The sequence below is a fragment of the Pinus tabuliformis genome, chromosome 7, assembly GCF_031772625.1.
Source record: "Pinus tabuliformis cultivar Carrire ecotype Pingquan chromosome 7, CPIR1, whole genome shotgun sequence".
In the NCBI taxonomy this organism is placed as follows: Eukaryota; Viridiplantae; Streptophyta; class Pinopsida; order Pinales; family Pinaceae; genus Pinus; species Pinus tabuliformis.
The window spans coordinates 370,551,707-370,576,005 of NC_142293.1; positions in this window are offsets into that span (position 1 = coordinate 370,551,707).

Here is a 24,299-nt window from a genome sequence, read left to right on the forward strand (position 1 = left end):
AAGAAATTGTTTATAACTAACAATGAGCAAATAAAGTACTGAAGAGGATATAATTTTTTAATACAAAATTCTCTCCAAATAAGAAGAAAAAATTGAAAAAGGTTACAATTCACTTTCAACAACAAAAAGAAACCAAAAACCAAACTTGGCGAAAGAAAAACAAAAACAAAGCTTTTTGAGATCTTTTCTTTTTAAAAAACAACCAAAGACAACTTTTTGAAATCATCCAAAGTGCTACTGAAACTCAAAGATAGAAAAGAGATAATGATGACTCTTTGCAAGTTATAAAATCAAAGATGAACAAAAACTTGAACAAAAATACTTGAAGTTGTAGTAAACAACCCAAAGAGTAGCAAAGAGCTTGACAAAATGACCAACTAGCCAGGAAAGAAATACTTTCAAATTCACCAAAAAGACTTTCAAAAAGCAAGAAAAGCTATGAGGGCACAAAATGAAGGAAGGCAAAGAAAGTATATTTAAAACCCGAGATTGACACTGAAACTGAAAACAATCTCATGTTCTAAAGAAACAAAACAATCAAGTGTTGGAAATAATATTGAGAGGGGGGTGAATCAGTATTATCAAGTTCTCTTAATAAATCTTCCTTATTTATTCTTTGAATTATTTTTGCATGTCAGTACCATAAAATAATGAGCATGAACAAAGAAAACAGATAGTCACACCAAAGAACACAAGATGTAAGGTGGAAACCCAATGTGGGTGAAAACCACCTGCTGCAATATGTCTCTATCTTCTTTCAAATTAGAAACTCCTTTTACAATGGTTTTGTATTGGTGCAGTCCTTTACCAGTACGCAGGCTGCAACCTGCAGAGAGCTACAACTCTGTCTCGTTTTCCAGTCTCTCCTGCAAGGGAGCTACAACCCCCTACTTCTTTTCTTTCAAGGACCACTATTCATAAATTTTCAAACTGGATCCAAGAACATCAAAAACCCATCAGCTACACTTGCATCATCAATCTCTGATTTCACCAAAGCCAACCCGCATACAGATCTGCAAATATTTCCTTATAACTTTGCAGTTGTTATATCAGACATACCCAGATCATAACATGTGTAAAATGAAACATGCATCAATAATTCAGACCCAGATTATTAGATTTATAGATCAAGCGTATGCCACATATCACAGATCAAAATCATATAGAGATACCACTATTCCAGCCTTAAGATTTTGACCCATCAATAGAACTTATCCTTCTCCTTACGCTCAGGTTCCTTCTTCATTCAGATCTAGATCTACACCAAAACCTAATCACAATATTCCAGATCTAGCACTTTATCAGATATTCGATTATTCAGAAGATGCTTTGCCAAATGATCTCCTTCCTCTTTTATAGTCTTAGGCCTTTCACAATACCACGGGCCAAAACCATAGGATCAAAAAACTATTGGACTAATACCATGAACCAACCATGAAAGTACGTGAGATCAACACTTTTGGATGCAATACCACGGGCCAAAACCATAGGATCAAAAACTGTCGGACTAATACCATGAACCAACCATGAAATTGCATGAGATCAACACTTTTGACGAGGTACCATGGTCCAAAACCATAGGTTCAAATACCAAGGACTAACTACCATGGACCAAAGGTATGTTCTCCAACATATACGCGCTTTTCCTTGCATGAAAGTTCGTACCAAGGTCCAAAACCATAGGTTCAAATACCAAGGACTAACTACCATGGACCAAAGGTAAGTTCTCCAACATATACGCACTTTTCCTCATAGGTTCAAATACCAAGGACTAACTACCATGGACCAAAGGTAAGTTCTCCAACATATACGCGCTTTTCCTTGCATGAAAGTGCGTGAACTTTTTCTCTACATGAAATAAACTTTTCTCTGCATAAAAGTGCGTGAACTTTTCTCTACATAAAATAAACTTTTCTCTGCATATAAGTGCGTGAACTTTTCTCTACACTATAATTTATTATCTGAGATGAGTGGGTTGCCATCAAGTACAACATATGTATCATAATGCCAACAATCTCCCCCTTTGGACTTGATGGCAACAACAACCAATCACTCTACCCCTTTGACATCAAGGGCAAAGGGTTATGCTCCCCCTAAGAACATGCTCCCCCTGACTATAAACTAGATCTGCAAAGAAGAACCATAATCCATGACCATGAAAGAGATAGAGACGTATTGCAGCAATATTCAGACCAGCATCCATGATCTCCTTCTGTACTTCCTCCATAATGCCAACAATGCATGATATGCTCCCCCTGAACCTGTGCCATTCGATATTTGACCAATCTGCAACCCAGCACATGTACGCATATACTTCAGATGAACCTTGCATACAACCAACAATGAGAAGAGATTCAACAACAAGATGATGCATCAACAACCCCCAACTTTTGCCTAAGGTATTGAAAGGTCTCCCTAGGCAATGGTTTGGTGAGTATATCAGCAACCTGTTCCTTAGAAGGAACATACTCCAACTTGACCTTTTGTTCAAGCACTTGTTCCCAGAGAAAGTGATACTTGATTGGTATGTGCTTGGTTTTTGAATGCATGACTGGGTTCTTTGAAATGCTGATTGCACTTGTATTATCACATAAGATGGAGATGGGTGGTGTACAAGTGATTTGAAAATCCTGCAAGTTCTGCATCATCCAAAGGAGTTGAGTGCAGCAAGATGCAGCAACAACATATTCTGCTTCAGCTGTAGACAAGGAAATCGAACTCTGTTTCTTGCTTAACCAAGATACTAATCTGGAACCCATAAAGAATGCACCACCACTTGTGCTTTTCCTGTCATCCACGCTTCCGGCCCAATCTGCATCTGTATAAGCATGAAGTGTGAGATCTGTATCTCTAGGATACCATAAGCCATAGTTTTGAGTCCCTTGAAGATATTTGAAGATTCTCTTTACTGCCTGAAGATGATCTTCCTTTGGATTTGCCTGAAATCTTCCAACTATTCCCACTGCATGCATGATGTCTGGTCGGGTACCTGTCAAATAAAGTAGACTTCCAATCATAGATCTGTAAGTTGGTTGATGCACTGCTGCTGATTCATCATTTGCACTGAGGTTACATCTTGTGACCATGGGTGTACATACTGGTTTTGCTTCTTCCATACCATATTTCTTCAAAATCTGCTTGAGATACTTGGTTTGAGACAAGAAGATCCCTCCTTCATTTTGTTGGATTTGCAAACCAAGAAAATATGTCAGTTCTCCCAGCAAGGACATTTCGAATTCCTTTTGCATCACCAAGGCAAAGCTTTGACTCATAGCTTCTTCATTGCTGCCAAAGATAATGTCATCTACATACACAACAAGTATCAACAATTTGTCATTTTCAACTTTTATATAAAGATTGCTGTCTGCTGATCCTTTTGAAAAACCTTGTTGATGAAGATATTTGTCCAAACGATAGTACCAAGCCCTTGGAGCTTGTTTGAGGCCATAGAGAGCATTTTTCAATCTGCATACAAGATTTGGATCATTTCCAAGAATGAAACCATCTGGCTGCTCAATGTATACTTCTTCTTCCAAGTCTCCATTCAGAAAGGTTGATTTCACGTCTATTTGAAATACTTTGAAGTTTTGAAAGCTTGAGAGAGCAAGCAACATTCGGATGGCCTCAAGTCTTGCAATAGGAGCAAAATTTTCTTCAAAATCTATTCCTTCTTGTTGCACATACCCTTTACAAACAAGTCTGGCCTTGTTTCTAATTACTTCTCCATTTTCATTCAATTTATTTTTGAAGACCCATTTTGTTCCTATAACATTCTTATCCTTTGGTCTAGGAACCAGCTCCCAAGTGTTGTTCTTTTCGATTTGCTCAAGTTCTTCATCCATTTCTTTGACCCAACATTCATCTTTGCATGCCTGTTTCACATTTTGTCGTTTAGTGGAAGAGAGTAATGCCAAATAGCTTGAAGCTTTTGCAATTGTTCTTCTTGTTTGTACACCTGCTTCTTTCTGTCCCAAAATCTGAGATTCTGGATGATTCTTCTGAACATATCTGGATGGAGTCTTCTCTTCTATCCTTATCTGCTCCTCTGGTTCTTCTTGAGGTTCTTCCTCTTCATCATTCTGTCTTTGAGGATGGCCTTCATCTTCTTTGATATATTCATGATTTACTTGCCTAGGAATGTATCCCTTCTCATCAATCACTACATCAATGCTGTCAACCATTCTTCCAAGTCTTTTATTATAGCACTTGTATGCTTTGCTGTGTGGAGAATAACCAAGAAGGATGCCTTCATCTACACTAGGTTCAAGTTTGCCAAGTTTCTCATCAGTATTTTTAATATAGCATTTGCTCCCAAAGATTTTGAAGTGTTTTACCGAAGGAGTCTCACCATACCAGAGCTCATGAGGGGTTTTAGTGCTGTTCACTCGGACATTTGTTTTGTCGAGAATAATAACCGTAGCATGTGCTGCTTCACCCTAGAAAGTTGCGGGAGTTCCAGATTCATCAAGCATAGCACGAGCCATTTGTTGGACAGTTCTGTTCATTCTTTCCACCACTCCATTTTGCTGAGGAGTTCTAGCTGTAGAGAATTCTCTTCTTATCCCATGTTCTTCACAGAAATCGAAAAATTCATTTGAGGTAAACTCCCCACCTCTGTCGGGTCTAAGACACTTAATTTTGTATCCTGATTCATTTTCAACCAAGGCTTTGAAGGATTTGAATTTTTTGAATGCTTCATCTTTGTGCTTCATAAGTCCTAACCAGACAAACCTGGAGAAATCGTTAATGAATAATATCAAGTATTCTTCTCCTCGAGGTGTCCTTTTCCTGAATGGACCACATGTATCTGTATGTACTAGCTCAAGAGGCATGCTAGCTGATCCTTCCTTTTCCGGAAAGGTAGTTCTGGTTTGCTTTCCAAACTGACATGATTTGCATATGGTGTTGTCTGGAACTTTGATATCTGGAAGACCACGAACTGCCTGATATTTGCATTCTTTCCTTATTTGTGAAAAGCTTAGATGCCCCAACCTCCGGTGCCATAACCAGTGCTCATCATCCTTGCTCATATAGCATTGTTGTTGTCCTTCTTCAAATATGTATAGATTATTTGGAGTTCTTTTACCTTTGATCACTGTTTTACCTGTATCAAGAACACAAACAAGACATCCATTTGATCTAAATATCACCTCGGTTCTTTGATCACACATCTGGCTAACACTTAGAAGATTATGTTTCAATCCATCAACATACAAAACATTTCCAGCTTTGACCTTTTCTTTTAACTAAGCAGTGCCTTTTCCTTTTATAGTTGCAGGAGTATCATTTCCAAAAGAAACTTTCTTTCCTTTTTCTAGAGCAGAATATGATTCAAGTTTTTCTTTATCACCTGTCATATGCTTCGAACATCCTCTGTCAATGTACCATAGATTTTCCTGTCCCTCTGCATAAAATGCTATCCCACATCTTTTTGTTTGTGGTTCCTTTATTCTCCATGTTTTGGTGCTTGAGGCTTGTTCCTTTGTCTGCTGAAACCTGCTCTTGCATTCATAATCTTCATGACCAAAGTTATTGCAAATAGAACATTCAACTTCATTTTCAAGAATCGAAAAGTTGTTATAGGTCCTTTTTGTAATCCCGGTCATACTTCTTTGTTTTTGAGCTTCTCTAGTCATGATCGTTTTATATGCAACACATTGCGCTGCTTTGTGACCAAAGTTATGGCAAGAAAAGCATTGTCCATTGAAGAAATTTCTGTGGTTATCAAATCTTCCGGCCAAACGATTGTAATTTCTATTGTCATTCATTCTTGAAGCAAATTGAGAGGATTTTACTTGTGGCTAGTTGTAACTTTTGTTCATCCTTAAGACAGATTGCCCCTGATTTGTCTGATAGTCTTTGTTTGTAATTGGTCCCTGCTTTACTTGGTGATCTCCATTGTGCTTTTGCTCATTCCTTCTTGCTGCATCAAGATAACTCTTTGAGGTGGATGCTTGAGAAGTTTCTCCATTATAGCCCAGACCTGTCTTGTTTAGAGGAGAGCATTGTACATTGATGATCTCATCTAGAGTTTCAGATCCTTTGACAAACTTAAGATTAATAGCCTTTGTTTTCTCAATCTCTTCTCTAAGACCAACAATTTCGCCTTCTAACTTTTCAAGATATTTTTCTTTTTCATCAATTTGAAGTTGTAGAGTATCAATGATCCTATTCTTTTCTTCTATACATGTCTTGAGTCTAGAAATTTCTTCACAAAAGCTATCCACATCTATAGCATCCATGTAATCATCATCTTCAAATGCCATTAAGAGTTTATAGTCATTACCTCGTTCATCTTCGTCACTATTTGATAGACCATCACTATCTTCATGAGTGTAGTAGCTTTTCTTATTTGCAATCTGTTTCTTGTTCCATCTAGCAGGTTCCTTTCCTTTATCCTTATGAGGGCATTTTGCAGCATAATGACCTACTCTTCCACAAGCAAAGCATTTAAAAGGTAACTTACCTCTAAACCTTCCAGTTCCCCTTTTAAGATTTCTGACAAAATTTGATTCTTCTTCTTCTTCTTCTGGCACGTGACTTGCTTCATAATAGTCTCCTTTGCCTGAAGCCTTGAAAGAAGCTTCTCTTCTGTCTGATGGACCTCCCTTTCTCATTTCATAAGCAGTTAGAATTCCGTATAGCTGAGACATAGTAAGAATTCGTAGATTTTCCTTTTCTTCTATTGCAGACACTTTAGATTCAAACTTGGGGGACAATGATCTTAGAACTTTTTCAACCACAATAGCCTCTTTTATTTCTTCACCCAAGTTTTTCATGCAATTAACAATCTCATCTACCCGAAGGAAATAGTTAGCCTCACTTTCATCATTATACATTCTGAGATTCTCATACTGAATCCTAAGGGTTTGAAGTTTAGCACGCTTTACCTGTTCATCTCCTTCGTAGCTCAAGACAATCTTGTCCCATATTTCTTTTGCGGATTTATATTGCATAACCTTCACGAATTCTGTTTGAGATAAGCATCCCAGCAGAGTATTGACTGCTTTAGCATTTGTTTCATATTTCTTCTTTTCGACCGTATCTGTAGGAGTAGCTGAAGGAAAAGTGTAGCCTGTATCTATGATATCCCAAACTTCTGTACCAAGAGATTGAAGATAGGCAGTAACTCTTACCTTCCAATAATTGAAGTTTGTCCCATCAAAAATTGGTGGCCTGATTGATGCTTCCCTCTCGTAGTTGCTCATGATGAATGATCTTCCTTTAAGCGATCAAGCTTCTCTGAAGGACCTGCTCCGATACCAATTGTTGGAAATAATATTGAGAGGGGGGGTGAATCAGTATTATCAAGTTATTTTAATAAATCTTCCTTATTTATTCTTTGAATTATTTTTGCATGTCAGTACCATAAAATAATGAGCATGAACAGAGAAAATAGATAGTCCCACCAAAGAACACAAGATGTAAGGTGGAAACCCAATGTGGGTGAAAACCACCTGTTGCAATATGTCTCTATCTTCTTTCAAATTAGAAACTCCTTTACAATGATTTTGTACTGGTGCAGTCCTTTACCAGTACGCAGGCTGCAACCTGTAGAGAGCTACAACTCTCTCTCATTTTCCAGTCGCTCCTGGAAGGGAGCTACAACCCCCTACTTCTTTTCTTTCAAGGACCACTATTCATAAATTTTCAAACTGGATCCAAGAACATCAAAAACCCATCAACTACACTTGCATCATCAATCTCTGATTTCACCAAATCCAACCCGCATACAGATCTGCAAATATTTCCTTATAACTTTGCAGTTGTTACATCAGACATACCCAGATCATAACATGTGTAAAATAAAACATGCATCAATAATTCAGACCCAGATTATTAGATTTATAGATCAAGCGTATGCCACATATCACAGATCAAAATCATATAGAGATACCACTATTCCAGCCTTAAGATTTTGACCCATCAATAGAACTTATCCTTCTCCTTACGCTCAGGTTCCTTCTTCATTCAGATCGAGATCTACACCAAAACCCAATCACAATATTCCAGATCTAGCACTTTATCAGATATTCGATTATTCAAAAGATGCTTTGCCAAATGATCTCCTTCCTCTTTTATAGTCTTAGGCCTTTCACAATACCACGGGCCAAAACCATAGGATCAAAAAACTGTTGGACTAATACCATGAACCAACCATGAAAGTACGTGAGATCAACACTTTTGGATGCAATACCACGGGCCAAAACCATAGGATCAAAAACTGTCGGACTAATACCATGAACCAACCATGAAATTGCGTGAGATCAACACTTTTGACGAGGTACCATGGTCCAAAACCATAGGTTCAAATACCAAGGACTAACTACCATGGACCAAAGGTAAGTTCTCCAACATATACGTGCCTTTCCTTGCATGAAAGTGCATACCAAGGTCCAAAACCATAGGTTCAAATACCAAGGACTAACTACCATGGACCAAAGGTAAGTTCTCCAACATATACGCGCTTTTCCTCATAGGTTCAAATACCAAGGACTAACTACCATGGACCAAAGGTAAGTTCTCCAACATATACGCGCTTTTCCTTGCATGAAAGTGCATGACCTTTTTCTCTACATGAAATAAACTTTTCTCTGCATAAAAGTGTGTGAACTTTTCTGTACATGAAATAAACTTTTCTCTGCATAAAAGTGCGTGAACTTTTCTCTACATAAAATAAACTTTTCTCTGCATATAAGTGCGTGAACTTTTCTCTACACTATAATTTATTATCTGAGATGAGTGGTTTGCCATCAAGTACAACATATGTATCATAATGCCAACATCAAGAACTTCTGAAAGAAGTCTTGTGTTTCAAAACACCAATTACAAACTCGCTAAAAAGAAAACCTAGGCCAAATCTTTTCAATGACAAAGAGACTTCGAAATAGTAAGCTTGTAGAATAATTAAATTCTTTGGATAGAAATTGACCATACAAAGACTAAAAGGACCAGGCAACAAATCTATCTGGGCAAAGAGATTTGAAAAACCAATGCAAAAATTTGCATATGCGACTGTGTTTAGACATAGAAGCATACACACGCACTTTTGACAAAGGAAACTTGCGTATATGCAAGTTCACTTTATAGAAAAAACGTATATACGCTGTAACTGTAAAAAAAGTAAAAAGCATATACAAAGCTTTGCAAGAAAAAATAAAAAACAAAGTTTGATCCAAAAGATCAAACTTAAAGCCTGAGACTCTAGTAGACCAAATAAGATTGTAAAAGCATGAAAACCAAAGACTGAACCTTGATTGATAATGAACAACCCAAAGCAGGAATAACAAGATTGTTATCCCCATTAGAGTCGCCAATTCTGTTTCGGGAATAAGTACCGTAGGGCTTTAGGTTAGAACCCCAACAAAGAAGAAGCAAACTACAACAAGAAACACTCATACAACTCAGGAAAAATGCTTATATAATCAAACTACGTAAGAGCGACCATACCTAGATTTCCTTCGTTCGAGTAGGTCCCGCAGGGTTTAGACCCTCTGCAACTCCCGATGTTCTTCAAACCTGAAAATCATTCAATTCGAACATACATAGCAGTATACAAGTAAAGCATATTAATGAAGTTGTCTGTATATCATATAAATAAGTGATTGGTCATACATCAAAACATCACCCATATATGAATAAAGCATAATTTGATGCATAAACATAGTTAATTTCATAAACAAGAAAACATTTCTTTTATTGTAGTAAGCTATAAATAACATGGAGAGAATTCACCTGAGTCTTCTTTTTCCGGCTCTAAGTGGAACCGTCCTCCGGATTCGTTCTATCCCAGCCTTCAACAAGCTTCTTCCATAACCAACACCATGATATATCAAGCAAAAGGGAGAATATCTATAATCAAGGAAACAAGGGTTTCCTGAAGCTTGGGGAAGTACATGAGGCACAGGGATTCATCAGACTTAGTCAAGGATAATCTCAGTATAATAACTCTATCTCTTCTCCTCCTTTTAGGCCTTCCCATAGAAGTCTATTTATACTTCTCCCAATTAGTTTTTTAGTTTGGAAATATATGGGAAATAGTTGGACCATGGGCAATAGGAGGTAATCAACAGGTAAAACCCATGAACTTGGCCCATAATTAAGGAAATTTAATTTTTTTAAGTGTTTTAATACATATACATGGGTTGGGTATTGACTGACCCGCGTGTACACACTTTTATCTCAGGGAAAAGAAGCATACAGGGAATAAAACACCGTTTTAAATATATTTGGATCAATTTTGGAACGAGGGGTTTCCCTAGGCCTTCTCTCACCCATAGGTTTTCCTTAGGGAACAAAGTCATTTTTACCTGGGTATTGTCTCAAAAATTTCTTTGACTGGTCAACAAGAAAGTGTGGGCTAAAACCACTCACCAAAGGGAGTTATTATCAATAATCATATCTCTAAGAAGACTTTATACCTGGTTTGACACTTCACAACAGAAAACCCCAACCTTGTTTGACCTAGAAAAACATATTTCAAGGAGAGTCTCGAGAGAAAAACAATATCTAAAATCCCCCAATCCTACCTTGTCTACTCCTAGAGCTTCATGTTGAAGTTGTTGTAAAGTTGAAGTTAATATCTCTTAGGCATCCCCAAAGGTTTTGGATTTTTCATAAGGGAAGTTACCCCCTCTTAACTTCCCTTTCTCCAGAACCAACATTAGAAGAAATGGATTTTGAACCATTTTTTTTTCTTTCCCCATATTTCTATAAGTTGAAGAATAAAAGATATTGTTAAACCAATTATATCTTACGTTTTGACAGCGATCACAAAACCAATTCCAATATCTGTAATTACCCTAGTTTCATTTGCATCGCATATAATTAATATTCCTCCATCCCCACCTCAAAATATGGCCATTCTAGGGTATTTTCTCAATAGATATGCCCCCTTAAATCTACCACAACCCATGAATGATATGCCACAAGATGTTTTAAAGTTATTTCCTTGATCTATAGGGAAATATGAGGTGACAACAGAAAAGAATGTTGCAACATTTTGTGCTTTTGCTAAGAATTTAAATGTGGAATATCTTGATGTTTTCATGAGGTTGTTTGTGCATTCTCTTGATGGGGAGGCAATAAAATGGTTCAAGGCTATACTAGAAAACTCAATTAACACATGGGAGGAGTTATAAAATATGTTCACAGAAAAATGGGGAGAAGAGAAGGATCACAGATACCTGACAGAATTTAATAGCATAAAAAGGAAGGCTAATGAAGAGGTTGCAAAATTTATAAAAAGATTTAATAAAAACTATAACAGTTTTCCAGCGGAAATTAAATATCCACCTGCAACGACTAAAGTGGTTTTTACAGGAATATTTAATTCTAACTTTGGTTCTACCTAGAGGAAAAGAAGGTCATCCACTTCAAATCAAATTTAGGCGGATGCTTTGGAGGTAGAGGAAAACGTATTAGCAACTGAAAAGTTAAACGTTAAAACATATCCTATTGACAGGAGAAAAGGGAAGGAGGAAGTTGTGCCCTTGTTGCGGAACAAAAATAATTAGGGTCATAAATTGGATGAGATGACCAAGGTCATTATAAACCTCTCAAAAAAAATTGTAAAATTGGAGTTGGAAAATAAATATTCACCAAGGCAAATCCAAAAGGCATTGAATAAACGTTTTAAACCTCAATTTAGGAGACCACCTCTATAAATTTTATAGAGGGAAAGAAAGGACCACACAGATAAAATTTAGCCCCTTTTGTTTATTGAGGATGGACTAGAGGAGAGCTCAAAAGAAGCATTCAAATTCCAAGAGAATCAGGATTCCACTTTTTCAAAAGAAGAAGGAGAAGAAACATATGAAGGATATGCTGATTTGGATCTTCATACTACTTTAGATGAAGGGGAAATTTATGCTTACTGCAATATATTTTCATACCTAATGCAGACTGAGTAGCATAAAAGGTATTAATTTATATTAAGAAAAATATCTAGAACCCCAGATCAAAATTATGAGAAACCAAAATAGAATGTACAAAAAAGAAATGATAAGTGGAAGAATCCTACTCATACTATTCCAGTCTACAATGCAGACTCATCATGATCTCAACAAGTCAAGACTAGTCTAGAAAATCAAGCAAAATAGGTGGTCCAACCACAATAGAATATTCAAGTGAATAAAGAGGTAGAGGAACAAGAAAAAGTGGAGAAAGGTGTTCATTCTTTTAACATTGAAAAGGAGTTGGAAAAAGTGAATATTCCTATCCCTCTAGTTAAACTATTAGAGAAACCTACTTATAAAAAGAAAATTTCTAATTTTATAAATTTGACACACAAGACTACAGCTCAGGATATTGTAAATTTACAAGAGGAAAGGCCAGTGGTGATGTTTTGAACCCATGTAGAAGAGAAGGATTCAACAAGTCCACCCCTTTATATTACAATTTTGATTCATGATTTGATGTTGCAAAATTGCATGTTGCATTCTAGAGAATCACATAATATTATGCCTCTATCTGTCATGGAGAAACTTGGTCTGTAAATTAGAAAACCTTAAAAAGGCTTCTATTCTTTCAATTTAAAAAGAGTCAAGTGTGTTGGCTTGATCAAAGATATGGTGGTATCTATGGCACAAATTCTTGTTAGGAGTACTGTGATGGATGTGGTAGCTTTTGACATCCCAACATGGTTTGGGATGGTTCTTTAAAGATCATGGGGATGAAGCTTGGAGGATCCATCATATTGGATCTTACATATGACACAATTCCAATTTTTGGTGGAGAAGAATGAAGGTTATACAAAGAATCAAGGTTTGTCAAAACCATTACAAAAGAGGGTAATCCAAATAAATCCCTAGTGGATAGCGAGGGGAAATATTTTTCTTGTTTTTTGTTAGAAATAGATGATGAAATTGCTGAAGATACACAGACTGGAATTCCAAAAGCTATTGTTAGGTCCTTATAATAGTATTGTATCCTATTATTATTATTATTAACGTAGCCTCCTTTTTATTTTTGTTCCTATGTAGTCCCCATATTGTTATTATTGTTCCCCATAGAATCTCACTATTATTATTGTTGTGCCCTTACATTATATTGTTATGTAGGATCTGATTATATTGTGACCCCTTAGACTCCTATATATAAAGGAGGCCTTGACATTTGTTACAACCAAGAATTGTTCATTTGTGTAATTTAAAGGAGATTTCCCCCTTGAGGAGGCTAATTTTTAAGTCATTGATCTATCTTTTCATCTATTTTGTGACTTGGCTAACATTTGGTATCAGAGATTTGGATTCTAGGGTTTCACTCCTTCAAACTCGTCATCTTGGAATTTTCACTATAACTTGTTTTCTATGATGCTTTAGAATTTTAAATTTCAATCATGTGGAGCTGACATATTGTTTAACCTTGTGTATGAATTTCATATATTGCCTCACTATAGGTTTGGCGATAGGATCCAAGGAAGTTAAGGTTTTTGCAGGCTCTAGAATTCCATATCAAATGAGTGACCTAGGGAAAATCATCATAACTTTATTTTTGAGCATTGGATTTGAATTTAGTAAAATGTGATTGGAAAAGGATGGAATGTAGTACTTTGGGTATCATTTTGATGGTAGAAGGTCAAAACAATGAGTACAATTCACTCTACTGAACTAGTCTATAATCAGGTCATCACAGGAGATTGAGCATAACTCTTCCTTGAAGAATCCAATATTGGTCTTAATTGTTGGGTTGGAAAGAAGACTAAGAGGGATACTGCGGGATGGAACTTCAGAACTTGGAGATTCGAAATTACATAGATACAACAACTTCAATATTGAGCTCCTAAAAATCAAGAAAGATGTGTGTACTTTTTTAATTTTGCATAAAGTTTGTTTGAAAAAATAGTTTGAAGAGATTCAAAGGGCATAGTGAAGAACATATATCATTATTTTATTTGAAAATTCCTCGAAAATAAAAAATGGAAAGACCTAGTAAGAAACCAGAAAGCTCTTCTATGGCACATGGAGAAGAGGAATAAATGCATAATGATATATCAAAATTGTGAGATCAAGTGCAACAAATTTCATTCTCACAAAGAGTAACCAAAAATGAACTGGAAGCCAAGATGGATGGTTTGAAATCTGACATGGAGGAATTGATGAATTTCAATATGGAAGGTTTCAAGAATGTTTTAAAAAAAAAATCTGAAAAGGGACCTAGAAGTTTTGAAGGAAGGTTGATAAAATCGCTACAAGAAATTCTTCGTAGTGGTGACAAGGTACTCCATAAAAATCATGACGAGGATAAAAGGAATACAAATTATGATTTTAGAGACACACATAGTGGGTTGAAGACTAACCGTATTCCAAATATTGATATGAGGAAGTTTGATGGAAAGGATCCAGTGACATGGATACTACAAATGGAACAATTCTTTTATCCACATGATGTGTCAAACACATAAAAGGTACGCATTGCATCTTTACATTTAGAAAAAAATCAGTTTCATGAACCAAATATTTTAGATGAGGAAGCTCAGGATAATTATTGGTGGCATGCCCAACAACTTTACACAAAGCAAATGGAGGTGACGGATTTGGGGCATTGGGAGTTGGAATAGCTTAGAGAGCCTTGTCCTTCAGTTCTTTGCTCTTAGCTTTTACCCCCTGTCCTGATACATTCACAATAAGAGTGGGTTCTTGTTGAGGTTGTGATGGAACTAAAGCATAGGTAGGGGCTGTAGGGACTAGTTGAACCGGAGTTAAAGCATGATAAAGCCTTAGCTGACTAGGCAGAATGCTTACATGGGGATTTATGTACCATACTGGGATCCCCAAAGTCATGTTAGAAAGGCCCAACGAAGCCATGACAGTGATATAAAATACTCCTGGATGGGGGAATAAGAAAGGTATTTGGCCTACATAGTGATGTCTTTTCGAAATAGCAAGTAGATAGTTGAGACTTAGAGGAATAGTTCATGGTGGAAACATAGGAGAGGCACCCACAAGTAGAGGATGTCCTGGGAGAGTAGATCCATAGGGCTTGGTTGCGATGTTAATCGCAAGGTATTGAGGAGCTAGTTGTAGATTAGATGTACGTAACTTCTTGAGAGCAGCCCGTGACACTTGTAACATGAAAACATTCACAGAGTTAGGTTCTAATATGGGAGGGAGAGGACCAGGGAGAGCACCCAACAATGAGGAATATTTTTATACTCTAGGTGAAACACCATTGAGAGGCGTTGAAGATTTCTTATCTAAAATTGATGAGATAATGGACTCAAGGGAAGTCACAGATGTCGGCTCATAGTAAGTCAACTGATCGATGGTGAAAATGTTCCCTTCATGGGGGAAACACATCTTGCGGGAAACCATAGATGCAATGGATGACATAGATTATGTGTAACTACGACCCAAGAGAATGTAATAATCCAAAGGGGCATCGATAACCTCAATGTTGACATAGATAGTCTTGCCGGCAAGGGTCATTAGACAGTTGCGGTACATGCCAAGAGGCTGGGAGGAGTGTTTGTCCCAAGCATGCAAAGTGATGGTGGAGGGGGACAACTCAGGTGACTTGAGTTGTTTCCAAATGGCAGCAGACATAACACAGGTGTATGCACCTTCGTCAACAATGCATTGGGATATGATGCCATTACGAACTCTGACTGGTATCTGGAAAGCAATGGATGAAGGCAGTGGGGGATGTTCTGATGTATCAACTTGGAAGACAATCAAATGATCATCATAAGGATCTACTGTGCCCAAAGAAGTTAGCAGGGTTTTCTTTTGAGATGGGCATGACTAGAGTACTTACAACATTGACATGGTAGCAGGTGATTATGCCAAGTCATCTACCATACTTTGTGTATGGGCTGCTCAGTTAGAGGATGCATTACAGTGTAATGGTCCCTTCAAGATCTTAGGGATGGTCTCAAACTTAGGTTAAGGCATCTATAACAAACCATTTGGTGCTGTAAGAGGCTTAGAAGATGCTTTTCTTTTGGAATTAGTGGCGGCCAAAGTCGACGGCTTGTCATATTGATGCAACCGAGTTTGTAGGTTGACATCAAAGGGGTTAACCTCATAAGTATTCATCATTAGGATCTAGTATTCACCATGACCAGAAGGTTGGGGCAGATGGGTTTCTTGACCTAGCTGAGGTTGAGGAGCAACAAAGCCTTGCCGAGGGAAAGGATTTGTGAGCACTGCCGGTTGAGATGGTGCAAGATTCTGAGGTGAATTTTTACCTCTAGAAGCTGCTTTGTTTTCCAACATTTGGCACATCTAGGGTAAGAGAGGACACTCATGTGTATAATGGCCATGTACACCATGACATGCACAAGGCTTGTTCATATAGCCTTGTTCTTTTTGGGATGGTTGCCCTGTTACTGGTTGTTAGTGTTACGCTAGTTCCCCTGGGGTTCACTAGGCTGATTACCTTAATTACCCTTGTTACCCTTCCCATTATTCCTTTTCTTTGAATTTTGGGGATTGGCCGCACTTTGTTGTTCAAACAGTTGACCCTAAGAGGGTGGTGACTGCTGGTTCTTAGGATGCATAGGAGGCTGTGACGCTAATGCTTGAGGGGATTGAGCGCTCGGTTGTGCATAAGGAGGAGAAACAATTTGGTAGACAGGTTAGGGTCCTGAAGACATGTTGCTACCTAGAGGGTTACAAGTGTTACAGGAACTAGTACCCCCTACAGATAGCCATAACTTTGCTAGTATATGGCGAAGGGTGTGAAAGGGTTCCAACTATATCGTCGATGGTGTGAGATACCCCCATTGCATTGACAGCTCTAGGATGGGGAAGGTCTGGAATGACGATATAGACATAACTGGATTGCGCATAAATCAAGTCATATCTTAGAGTGGTTTGGAGAGATTCTTCTTCGGTCTGAGGAAAATGGGATGCAACATATTTTCCAATGGGTGCTAAAAGGCTCCTAAGAAACAAATCTAGATAGACACAGTCTTTGAAGGGTAGGGCATGAAATCTACTCCTCCTTCTATGCCACTTTTGAACATGGTCGAAAAGCCAAGCGACAGAAGACTAACAGAATGAGATCAATAGCTCCATACATGTGTCGTACCAGAGAGGTAACTAGAAATATGAGAGGAATGCTTTACCAAGCATCACGAAAATTGAATGATATGCAGTAGGCTAGTCTACATACCGTTTTGCAGCATCTCGAGTGAGCGTGTGTTGGAATAGACGAAGATGAATTGAATCATCGGTAATGGAGTTGGACGAACACCACAAGTGGAAGGAGCAGACATGGTTGGTAGGATCCTGTCCACCATTACCCTCAAACTTTTGGATGTATGAGGGAATCTTAGTTGGCATAGAAGGCTAACCAACATCATGGTGTATATGGTCATTTATCAACTAGCTAAAATCTGAGAGACTTAAACTAGCCATAAAAGGGAGCATGGGGGTTGTCGAAACAGTTCCTGAGACTATTCCACTTGACGTGACAACCGGGATAGAACCGGAGTCAACACTAGGTTGGGTTCATGTACCAGTTGTGGGTTCAGACATGGTGACGATATTCGTTGAAGGAGGTTCAAAATCATATGAGGAATCAAAGAGGAACCAAGAGAAGTGTCAGTATGGGGACTCAGATAGCTATGAACTTTAACTCGATAGGGAGGGGTAATATGTCGAAGAAAAAACTGGGGGTGAAGGCCTAACAGTCTGCACGACAAATGCCTTGGAGGCACAATGGTGGAAATACACACGTGACACGAAAATGGTGAACGAAGATCCACAATATGCCTTTATCTCGATGAGGGAATAACAATATTGATGGCTTTGTTGTCGTAAAACACTTGTGACTTGATCAATTTTTATGGAGGAAATGATAGGACATTATGAGGATACAAAGAGAAACACTTCTTTAGACACTTGATAAATCTCAAACAAAAGGGTTCAATCATAGAGAACTTTAAGGACTTCCAAAAATTGAGTATAAGGGTAAATGACATTATATAGGATCATAGGATTAATGTATTCATAGGGAATTCAAAGTATAACATCGCACATGAGGTTTGCATTTGGGAACCTAATGCATTGGATACAAAATTCAGGGTTGCATAATGGAAACAAGGAATTCTACCATTTACAACTACAAATATGTAAGTGTTATCACTCCTAGCATTCCACAACCTACAAGGTTGACACCAAAAAATTGGAAGAAAAAAAAAAAGAGAAAGGGATTTGTTACAATTGTGATAGAAAATACACTAAAGGTCATAAGTGTGTTGAGAATAAATTATTTTACATAAATTATGAAGAGGAGGAAGAAATGGAGAAAGAAATGTCAAAAGAAGAGGATATACACTAGGAACGAACCCCAGAGAAGGAAGAAATGAATCCAACCATATCTTATAAATCCTTAGCAAGAATTACCAATCCTCAAACTCTTAAGATAGAAGGAGATATGAAGAAGAAAAAGGTGATAGTGCTGATTTATTTGGGTAGTATCCATAATTTTATTCATTGTAAGATAGGCAAGGAATTAAATTTCTTCCTATATCCAGCACCAAAGTGTCAAGTGATGGTTACAAATGGAGGAACTGCAAGCCTCTCTGTAAAGTGCCATAATATCAAGGTAACCATGGGGGAATATGTATTTAATAGTCCAATGATTTCAATTCCAATGGGTGGTGTTTATGTTGTACTAGCAGTCTAATGGTTACAATACTTGGGTACAATAGCTTTTAATTTTGAATAAATCTTCTTGAATTTTTTTTTGGAAAGGAAAGGAAGTTGAATTACGGGGTATTGTATGGAAAGAAGGAAACATAATTATATCCAATGGCATGACAAAGCTTCTAAAGAAATAAAAATGTGGTGTAATTTCACAATTATGCTCATTAGAGGTTCAAACATTGAAATCATCTATTTCTGCATATCTCCAAAAAGTCTTGGAAAATCATTCAAGGTATTTGAGACTCCCAAAGGCCTCCCACCCATTTGTGATCATGATCATGCTATTAATTTGTTTCCAGGGAGTTTTTCTCCAAACATCACGCCTTATAGATATCCTTATGTGAAAAAGAGTGAAATTGAACGTATGGTTCCATAAATGCTAGAGGCTAGTATAATTCAACCTAGTGAAAGTTCTTTCTCTTCTCCAGTATTATTGGTGCACAAGAATGATGGATCGTGCTGCATGTTTCCATAGGGAACTTAATAAGCTCACTATTAAAGATAAATTTCCCACTCTTGTCATTGATGAATTTTTGGATGAATTACATGGAGAAATTTACTTCACCAAGTTGGATCTTCATTTGTGATATCATCAAATTAGAAAGAAGACTAAAGACATTCCAAAAACAACATATCGAACTCATGAGGTTCATTATGAATTTTTGGTCATGCCTTTTGGCCTTATCAATGCACCTTCCACATTTCAAGGTTTGATGAATTCCATTTTCAAACCCTTAGAAAATTTTTGTTATTATTTTTTGGTGATATACTAATCTACAACAAGTCTTGGAAGGATCATATTCAAGATGTTGATAGCGTGCTCAGACTATTGGAGGAGAAGCAATTATATGAAAAAAATCCAAATGTTTCTTTGGACTAAAAGAGGTGGAATATATGGGTCATATTGTATCGCATGAGGGTGTTAAGGTAGACCCTAACAAAATTAAATCAATTAAGGAATGAAAAATCCCCACAACCAAAAATCATATTTGAGGATTTCTCACGCTAACAGGGTATTATAACAACTTTGTTAAGAAATATGGTAGAATAACAATACCTAGAACAACATTACTAAGGAAATATGCATTTTCTTGGACTCGAGAAGAAACTATACTTTTGAACATTTTAAAGAGGAAATGTGCCAAGAACCATTCTTAGCTATACTAGACTTTACAAAAACCTTTATTGTGGAATGTGATGCTTTAGGAAATGCAAGTGTTTTAATGTAAGAAGGAAGACCCATTTCTTTTAAAACTTGTCTAATCAAAGGAAAGTATTTACACAAACCTATTTATGAGAAGGAAATGTTGGAAATACTACACACACTAAAGCAATGGAGACCTTACCTAATGCGAAGACACTTCAAGGAAAAAACAGATCATGATAGTCTTAAATTCTTTTTGGAACAAATATTATATTCATAAGAGAAAAAAATGGGTCATGAATATGTTGGGTTATGACTTTGAAATCATCTACAAAAAAGGAAAGAAAAATGATGTTGCAGATGCACTCTCAAGCGAGGATGAGGATGTGGACGCATTTCCTTTTTTCAATTTCAATTATCCAACCATATTATATAACCAAAGAAAGGGATGAATGGAAGAATGATGAAGAAGTGTGAACACTCCTTCAAAAGTTGCAGCAAGATCCAAGTAGATTGGATACATTTACCTGGAAAGATGATTCATTATGGTACAAAGATCACTTATATATTTGTAAGAATTCTGAACTCAAACAAAATATTCTTTTGGAATTGCACACCTCTTCCTTAGAAGGGCACTCAAGATTTTTAAAAACTTACCATAGGGTCGAGAAGGAATATTTTTGGGATGGACTCAAATTTGATATTATAAACTTTGTGGCACAATGTTTAGTTTTCCAACAAAATAAAACTGAGAGAATTAAGACCTCAGATCTGTTACAACCTTTAGTCATTCCAAGTCAACGTTGGGAGGAGATCTCAATGGATTTTATCACAAGTTTACCCAAGTCCGAGCGAAATAGTGTCATCATGGTAGTAACTGATAGACTTACCAAGTATGCACGCTTTTGTGCATTATCTCATCCTTTTAAAGTCAGTATAGTTTCTATCGAATTTATGGAAACAATTCAAAAGATAAATGAAACCCAAATATTATTTTAAGTGATTGAGATCCCATTTTCATTGGAAAATTTTGGACGGAATTATTCTCTTGTCCAGGTACTCAATTAACTCATATCTCATCTTATCATCCTCAATTGGATGGGAAACTTGATATAGTGAACAAATGTTTGGAAGTATATCTTCATTGCTTTGTATACGATGAATGAACACATTGGGTCAAGTGGTTACCTATGGCTGAATTGTGGTATAACACTTCCTTCCATATTACAACAAAAATGACCCCATTTATGGAACTTTAAGGATATCATCCACCATCCATCACATCATATTTAAGATAAAATTCTAAGGTTCAAGCAGTGGAAGATCACATTGAGAATCAACAAAAGGTTCTCCAACTCCTAAAGGATAACCTCACTTTGGCACAAAATCGAATGAAACAATAGGCTGATCGACATTGTAGTGAAAGAAGTTTTGATGTAGGAAACTAGGTATTTTTACTCCTACAACCATACAAATAAATGTCCCTCAAGCAAGCTAAGAAGGATAACAAATTATCACCAATGTACTGTAGTCCTTACAAGGTTGTGCAAAAGATTGGTATAATGGCATACAAATTGGAGCTTCCTACATCTTCGCAAGTGCACCCAATTTTCCATTTTTCATGCTTAAAGAAGGTTATAGGTGAAAAGCTCCCAATTCAAACAATATTGCCAGAACTTGACGAGGAAGGAAAAATAATATTGGAACCTAAAGAACTCATGGAAACAAGAATGTGACATCTACAAAATCGATTAATTTCAGAGTATCTCATCAAGTGGAAGAACATACCCACTGAAGATTCCACAAGGGAGAATGATAATTCTATACAAAAGCATCCTAAACTACTCAAGCATTGAGGACAACACTCTTTTTTAAGGAGAGGGGCATGATAGGTCCTTATAATACTAGTGTACCCCCTTATTATTACTTTTAGTGTATCCCTCTTATTGTTATTGTTGTTCCCATTTAGTTCCCATATTATTATTATTGTGCCCCATAAACACCCACTATTGTTATTTTTGTTCCCTTACATTATTATTGTTATGTAGGCTATGATTATATTGTTATCTATTAGACTCCTATATATAGAAAGCAAGTATTTTGCATTTGTATCATCCAAGAATTGTTCCGTTGTGTAATGTAAAGGAGGTTCATCCCTCGAAGAGGATAATTTTTAAGTCATTGATCTATCTTTAAGTGCTCCAAAATTCCATTTGGAACTTGTTTTTTGATGGAGCATACTCTAAAGAGGGCAATGGTGCATGAGTTTTGTTGATTTATCGTAAAGGTGAGATATTTCCTTGTTTTATAAACTAGAGTTTGATACAACAGGTAGTATCACCGAGTATGAAGCTTTGATTCTTGGACTGCACGCTGCACAAAATTTGAATATTGATTGTTTGTCAGTGTTTGGAGAATCTGAGTTTGTCATAAAGAAAATAAAGGGCCAATGTTAGACCAAGAATCCAAGGCTAAGGTCATATTGAAATGAAGTTTGGGGCCTGGTTGATAATTTTTCCTCAACTTTCAATACTCAATTTTTACCAAGAGAAAATAATAGATTGGTTGATTCTCTACGTGTGGCAGCTAGTACACCCAAACCTCCAAAAATCCTCAATTGAGATATGAAGTTGAAGTCAAGTACAGATATTCAATACCAGACAATGTGAAGTACTAGAAAGTATTTAAGGATAAACAGCCAATCAAAAAAATTATGGAGCTAGTAGGAGAATTTTCTGCTTAAAAGTCGATCAAGCACAAGAAAATGAGAATGAAGAAGAAGAAGAAGTTGAAGAAGTTATGCCTTTGAAAGACTCAATAGAAGACCATAAAATCGTGCAGCTCAAAGGTAATGTTATTCTTAAATAACTTATACAAATAGAAAAATTATTTGATACAAATGATGTTCCAACCAAAGTAAGCAAGAAAAATTGGGAAGAAGATATCGAAGATTCAAATATTGTTATAAAGCAGGAGCCCAACCTAATCAAATTGGCAAAGGGAATTTCAAAGGACTATAAACATTGGTATGCAACTCTATTTAAAAAATACTATGCTATTTTTCCTATTCTTATGAATATTGAAGAGATATAATACATATATTATTCAACATAAAATTCCATTAAAACCAGGAATGAAGCAATATATATAAAATCTTATGAAGATAAACCCCTTGTTACTTCCTTTGATAAGAAAGAGATAAAGAATTTACTTTAGGAGAAAATTATCATCCGTTTAATATATTCATACTGGGTTGAAAATCTTGTATCAGTAAGAAAAAAGGATGGGGAATTAAGGTTGTATGTGGACTTTGATAATTTGAATAGAGAATCCTTTAAGGGAAATCACCCCTTGCCAAAAATGGATTATATTTTGCAAAAAGTAGTGGGATTTTGAAGATTGTCAATGATAGATTGCTTTTATGGTTACAACAAGATTGGTGTTTATCTAGGTGGCCATAAAAGACATCCTTTACAATACCATGGGGAACTTTCATGTACGCTAAAATGCCCTTTAGAGTCATGAATGTTGGTGCTACTTTTAAAAGGGAAATGGGCATAGCCTTTGTAGGAGAAAAATACAAGTTTGATGTCATTTATCTTGATGATATAACTATCTTTTCAAAATATGATGATGAACATTTGGATCACCTAGAAAATAATTTTGAGAAATGCAGAAAATATGGGCTATCCTTAAATCCAAAGAAATCAAAGTTTGCTCTCAAGGAAGGAAAATTACTTGGACATATAGTGTCGAAGAGGGGGGTAAAGATTGAGCCCAAACAAGTAGAAGAAATCAGTAGCATTTCTTTACCTACAAACAAAAAGGAAATTCAAATTTTCCTTGGAAGAATCAATTTTTGAGGAGGTTTATTCCTAACTATGCAGAAATTATAAAAGAAATCACTGATATGTTGAAAAGGGATAGGGGAGTCAAGCAGAAATCTAAAGCCATAGAATATTTTTCCAGGATTAAAAGGTATTTTGGCGAAGGTCTTGTTCTGGTTAGTCCAAATTATGAAAAAAAAATCATTTTTTTTCTTTTGCATCACCTACCACTATTGCAGTTGTGTTGTTGAGGAAAAATAAAGATGAGAAGGAGAAACCTACGAATTTTTTCAGCGACATGTAGAGGGATGCTGAATTGAAATGAAATAGTTTGGAAAAATAGGATTACGCCCTTTTCAATGCATTAAAGGCATTTAAGACATATATAATGCAGTGAAAAATTAAAACTATGTTCCTACCACAAAAGTCAAAAATGTTTTAATGCAAGGAGACAATGAAGGTAGAAGATGAAGGTGGATCTCAAAGATACAAGAGTATGCTATGGACATAAATCCAACCAAATTAATAAAAGGACAATTCCTAGCCAAGATTTTGTTTGAGGAAAATTGTGAAGCTATGGGTATTAATTTGTTGGACGATAATCTTGGATTAAATGTTGATATCAGGAATGGTAAATCTAAGCAAGAATATAACATGATTGCATACAAATAT